Source organism: Peromyscus eremicus, chromosome 20, assembly GCF_949786415.1.
Source record: "Peromyscus eremicus chromosome 20, PerEre_H2_v1, whole genome shotgun sequence".
In the NCBI taxonomy this organism is placed as follows: Eukaryota; Metazoa; Chordata; class Mammalia; order Rodentia; family Cricetidae; genus Peromyscus; species Peromyscus eremicus.
The window spans coordinates 18234674-18241031 of NC_081436.1; positions in this window are offsets into that span (position 1 = coordinate 18234674).

Genomic DNA, 6358 nt, shown 5'->3' on the forward strand with positions numbered 1-6358 from the left:
AAGCCTCCAAGAGGCTGCACAGTCCCAGCCCACCCAAGCCTGGAGAGAGGAGGCAGCAGGAGCCCCCAGGGTTGCGACATCCCTAGGTGATTTGTAGGAGAGACGTCTTATGTGTTTGTTTCTCAGCAGGCCTTCCAGAGGGAATCTAAAAGCCCACATTCTGATCCTCGGTGTAATTTCCAGTCATTTCCACCAACAACATTTGGTTCTTATTATCAAAAGATACTCACACAGATGCTGCATTAAAACCTTGGCTTGCACGGATAAAGAAAACAAGATAATCTAAAGTATTGCAGCAGCCCTCAGACATTTACGATTCCAAGAAATGCTCGTTGGCTAACTCTCCAGCAGATCCATTTCCAGTGTTTCTGGGTGGAAGAAGGCCAGCTGCTCCGGGGAGTCAAGGCTGTCATCTGAACTTTCAGCCAGGAAGGCCGATGGGAAGAGGCCTGGACATTTCCCCCAAACCTCCAGCCTCACACTCAGGGGGGCCCTCCAGACAGGGCTCATCAGGGCTTGTTTACTGAGAAAAGAAACAGGCCAATGCCACAAGTCATCACATAAGATGTGTTCTCATTTGATGTTGCTTACCAAAGGTTCCAGCCGCTTGTCACCGGGAGGGGTGACCTTTCTACGACAGAGATGGAAAAATATTTATGCAGAGCTCATGGTTTGGACTTCACTGGGAAACGTTACCCTCCCCCTGTTAAATCTGATCTCAATGACTTTGGCTCCTTCCATGTAAATTACCGGCATGACATGCTACATGCATGAGCCCTGGATATCCCCGAAGCATTTTTTTAATATAATTGTCATTTAATTCTCAGAATAAGATTAGGATGACAGTGTGTTTATTAACCTCATTTTACAAATGTGGAAACCCAGTCTTGAGACATCTAAGTCATATTTTCAAAAGCACATGAGCAATAAGAGGACAGAAGGTAGTAGTGTAGGATATGACTCTACACACCCATTTGACACTGGGTCTGAGTCCCTGAGGCCACAGTGACCTGGAATGGCCAGTATGTACCTTCTCACACGTCCCATCCACTTACTCATCAGCGATGTGTGTCTTAGGTGAGTGACTGGGGGTCAGATACCTGGCCGAAGTCACAGGCGGCTGAGAAAGCTGAACCTAGCCCGGGCTCTGCTCCTGTCCCTCCACCCCCAACTTGTGTTGTTTCAGGCAGATGACACAGCCTGCCTCAGACAACTGGGCTCCATCAAATCCTCAGTCCTGAGAACCTAGAACACTCTAGACCTTGGTGAAGTTATGGCTTCCCCAGGCAAGGCTCAGGGAATCCTGGAGAAGAGGAAAAAGAGGCTGAATGTGTAGCTAAGATCATATGGAGGGAAGGGACCCAGATCCTGAGACCAAAGTCTTTCTTTTCCATGCTGTTTATCTTATGAACAGTGGACATGAAACTCAATCTGCTCTACACCTGCCCTGGGGCTTGCTTGCCTGGCAAGTTTCAGCTGAGTCTGGGGAAGCCTCCTTGCATGCTTGTAGCCTCCCCTACATGCTTGGTGCCTCAGTGACCAGCCAGCTCCCCACACCACCCAGCCAGACCTATCACTTGCATGGCCAACTTGTCGCCCCTGAGTGGAGGCCGGACTCCTGGAAAACAGACTCATGGCCGTGGGAAAGACACCGATGCCTCAGACTCATGGGAATGGCAGGCTTTTCCTGGTTCAGGCTCAGGGAATGGCAAGGTCTTGCCCTGGTTCAAGTAGGGATGATGACAGTGTTCTGAAAATATCAACCACAGCTTCCTCCTCCCCACGACAGCTTCCTTCCTTTACTAATAAAAACATCAAAATTGCTCTCAGCCATTACATGGGGCTATATGGATTAGGTCTTGCCCATGTATTTGCTTATTTATTTCTGTTCCTCTTCTCTGCAGACTACATGTCATTTCTTACCCTCCCCCTAATTGTTGGCCTTGAATTTAGGGTATTGAATGTGATAAGCAAGAACTCGCCCACTGTGGTGGTTTGAATGAGAATGTCCCCCATAGGCTCAGGTGTTTGAATACTTTGTCCCCAGTTGGTGGAGCTGTATGGGTAGGTTTTGGAGGTGTGGCTTTGCCAGAAGAAGTACGTCTCTGGGGATGGGCTTTGTGGTTTCAAAAGCCATGCACCATTTTTGAGTTAGTTGTTTTTGCTTCCTGCTTGTAATTCAAGATGTGGGCTCTCAGTGTCCTCTTCACGCCTGCTGCTTACTGTCATGCTTCCCTGCCATTATGGGCTCTTATCCTTCTGGAACGATAAGCCCAAGTGAACCTTTCTTGTTATAAGATTCCTTGGTTATGGAGTTTTGTCACAGCAACAGGAAAGTAACTAATACACCCACTGAGCTCCACCCCAGCTCTCTTAATTGCTACAGCCAGGGGCATAGCACTGTGCCTGCACAGCATGATCTCTCATCACATGTCAGATGAATGACAAACAGTCCCTCCTTCCAGAGTGTGAGCTCTCTGGAGCAGCAGCCCCAGCCAGCAAACTTGAATCTACAGAGATGAGTCGCTTGGCAGTAGTATATAACTTGCAAGGGCTACCAACCAAACACAGGTTGAACGTGATTCAAGGTGAGTGTGGCCAGCCTCTCGATGCAGCCTTTCCAACTTGAGATGATCAGCACATTCAACAACAACAGGCTTGGCTAAGCATGCTCTCTGAGACCTCAAGCTGTCTCTCAGGTGCCGCAGCAGGGCTTTTCCTGCCTGATTGTCCCTCAGGTCTCACAGGGGTGCTGGCCATTGGACTTCCGTTGCCCTTCCCAGAACCAGCATTCCCCATTATCAGCTAACTGGGTCAGATAACTAGGTTACACTGTGCAGGGGCCTGTTTCCCCAGGATAAATTCTTCCCTGGTGGGAAGAATTATTATTTTAGGGTGTGTTACTTTTTGTTTATGCTGCATTTGTTTAGCTTTGTGAAGCTGTGTTACTGTGCCTGTCTAAAACACCTGATGGTCTAATAAAGAGCTGAATAGTCAATAGTGAAGCAGGAGAAAGGATGGACAGGGCTGGCAGGCAGAGAGAATATATAGAAGGGGAACTCTGGGAGGGAAAAGAAGTGGCCAGAGAAGGAACAGGACTTCAGGGGCCAGGCACCAAGCCACCTGGCCACCCAGCTACACAGCAAACCATGGAGTAAGAGTAAGATTTACAGAAGTAAGAGAATGGGAAAAGTCAGAGGCAAAAGGTAGCCAGGATAATTTAAGTTAAGGAAAGCTGGCAAGAAACAAGCCAAGCTAAGGCCGGGCATTTATAATTAAGTATAAGCCTCCATGTGTGATTTATTTGGGAGCTGGGTGGTGGGCTCCCCAAAAAGCAGAAACAACAACAGGTCTATTTTCCTCTCAGCTCTCAGGACATTGAGCAGGGATAGCTGCAATAATACCAGAGCCCTGGCTGTTTAGGCTCAGACTGTGAAACTCTTCCCAGACAACTCAGGCCACAAACCCATGCCTTGTACTGTTCAAGGCTCTGGGAGTAACGGTGAATGAAGCAGCCCCTGCCTTCACAGAACGTGCATCTTAGTGGCCAAAAGGATGACAAATGATGGTTCTACAAATGAGGTAAAAGGGCCATGGAGGCAGGAAGGATACCATGGAGCCTTTCTATGTGGGGGCCAGGAAAAGGGTCCCCCGCCCCATAAGGTAACTGCTAAGCTGAGTTCCTAAGAAAGTAACAGTTAGCCATGTTTGTATCTGGAGGAAAGAGCATGCCAAGCAGAGGGAATGGCAAGTGTGGAGAATAACCAAGGCAGGCATGTGGGGCACGACCAGGGCACAGCAAGGAGACAAGGTGGGTGAGGCAGAGGGTGAAGAGAAGCAGAAAGGGAGGCGGCATGGCCATGTGGACTTTTGGCTCCTCTCGCAGCTGAAAAGATCTGCCTTGCATTTTTACCCTGGCTCTGTGGTGATGGCAGCTTGAGAAAAAATGTGGGTGGATGGAGAGAAAAAGATACACAAGAGGAGAGATTAGGTAGATGTTGGCTTAGATCAAGGTGGTCCCCTTGGATCAAAGTGTCTCACCCAGGTGAGACACACTGAAATTTGTTTTATGCATACATAACACACACACACACACACACACACACACACACACACACACACACACACACAGATTGTTTGAAGACTGGCGAATAGGCTTTGCTAATGGGGTCTCTCTCTCTCTCTCTCTCTCTCTCTCTCTCTCTCTCTCTCTCTCTCTCTCTCTCGTGTGTGTATGTAAGAGAGAGGAAATTCAGTGATTTCCAAATTTTCTGTCCAGAGCAGTTACAAGAATGGGGTTGACATGGATGGAGACAGGTTTGGGGAAGAGGGAGAGCAGCTTGGACACAATAATTTTGTTTTTAAGACAGGGTTTCTCTGTGTAATTTTGGTGCCTGTCCTGTAGACCAGGCTGGCCTCAAACTCACAGAGATCTGCCTGACTCTGCCTCCCGAGTGCTGGGATTAAAGGCGTGTGCCACCACCACCTGGCCCACATAATAACCTTTTAAAAAGGACTTTTTTTTTTGTTTTTTTTGTTTTTGTTTTTGTTTTTCGAGACAGGGTTTCTCTGTGTAGCATTGCGCCTCTCCTGGAACTCACTTGGTAGCCCAGGCTGGCCTCGAACTCACAGAGATCCGCCTGGCTCTGCCTCCCGAGTGCTGGGATTAAAGGCGTGCGCCACCACCGCCCGGCTAAAAAGGACTTTTTTATTTTATGTGTATGACTGTTTTGCTTGAATGTATATCTGCGCACCACCTGTGTGCCTACTACCCAAATAAACCAGAAGAAGGCATTGGATCTCCTGGAACTGGAGTTACAGATGGTTGTGATTTGCCACGGGGGCACTGGGAATTGAACCCAGATCCTCTGGAAGAGCAACCAGTGCTCTTAACCGCTGAACCAACTCTATAGCTCTAATTTTGTCATGAGGCATCCAAGTTGACTGATCAAGCTGGAATTCAAGACAGAGACTGGGCTCAAGAGAGAGCTGTACTAGGGAATTGTCACCCACATAAAAGTGGTTGGGGCTGGACGGTGGTGCCACACACCTTTAATCCCAGCACTTGGGAGGCAGAAGCAGGCAGATCTCAGTGAGTTTGAGGCCAGCCTGGTCTACAAAGCGAGTTCCAGGGCAGCCAGGACTGTTACACAGAGAAACCCTGTCTCGAAACAAACCAAAAGAAAGTAGTTGGAGCTTAGCCTAAACCTTGTCTCCATAACTGGATGATAAAGTCTAACCCAAAAATGGCTTCCATACATAGTGAGCAGTAGCCCAGCTTGACATTTAAACATGGTGGAACCTAACTATTACTCTTATGACTAAGTAACTGAGTCTCCCTGTCACAGCAGTTGAGTTACAGCCAATCATAGGTTACCAACTGATCAACACAAGCAATGAGCTTGTTTCTGTGTAAATTTTTTTTTTTTTTTTTGAGACAGGGTTTCTCTGCGCATCCCTGGCTCTCTGTAGACCAGGCTGACCTCGAACTCAGAGATCTGCCTGCCTCTGCCTCCCAAGAGCTGGGATTAAAGCTGTGTGCCTCCATGCCCGGCTCTACCTTGTTTTTTGAGACAGGGCCTCTCACTGGCCTGGAGCTGTCAAGTAGGATAGGCTGGCTAGCTACCTGAGCCAGGGGGACCTCCTGTCTGCACTCCCCCAGCACCGGGATTACAGGTATGTGGGACATTTTTATGTGGGTCTGGTGACTGAACTCAGGTTTTCATGCTTATGCAAGCACTTTACTGAGCCATCTCCTTGAGTCAGAGTTTCAAAAAATATTCAACATTCTAAAAGTGTGTGTGTGTGTGTGTGTGTGTGTGTGTGTGTGTGTGTGTGCAGGTCAGAGGACAACTTCTGGGAGTTGGTTATCTTCTTCCACTCTGGCTCCTAGAGGTTGAACTCAGGTTGTTAGGCTTGCCCAGAGACTTCAAGCCTAACCACACCAGCTCCCCATGTCAGCTTAATGCTTCAGGACAGGGACTCTGCTGAAGGTTGTCTGTTGGGCATTCTGTTCTGGGGAGGTGGCCAGGGCTTTGGAATCAGAACTAGATTCAAAACCTGACTTCACTTTCTCCTGGCCCTGAGGACTTGGGGAAGTTAGTTTACCTTTCTAAGCCACTGACCTTCCTCTGGGACGAGGACTGTGTAAGAAAAGACTGTGAAGGCTTTAATAAGATAATCATCACACTGGGCTAGCATGGTGCTGGGCTCCACAGCTGCAAGTCCACTGTTCCTTCCCCATGGGATTAAACTCTGACCCACAAAACCCTCCCCCCGGAGAGGATGAGGCTGGAGATGGGGCCTATAGACTGTGCATCTTCCTGAACTTGAGCTGAGAATGAACACTGGGCCAGTC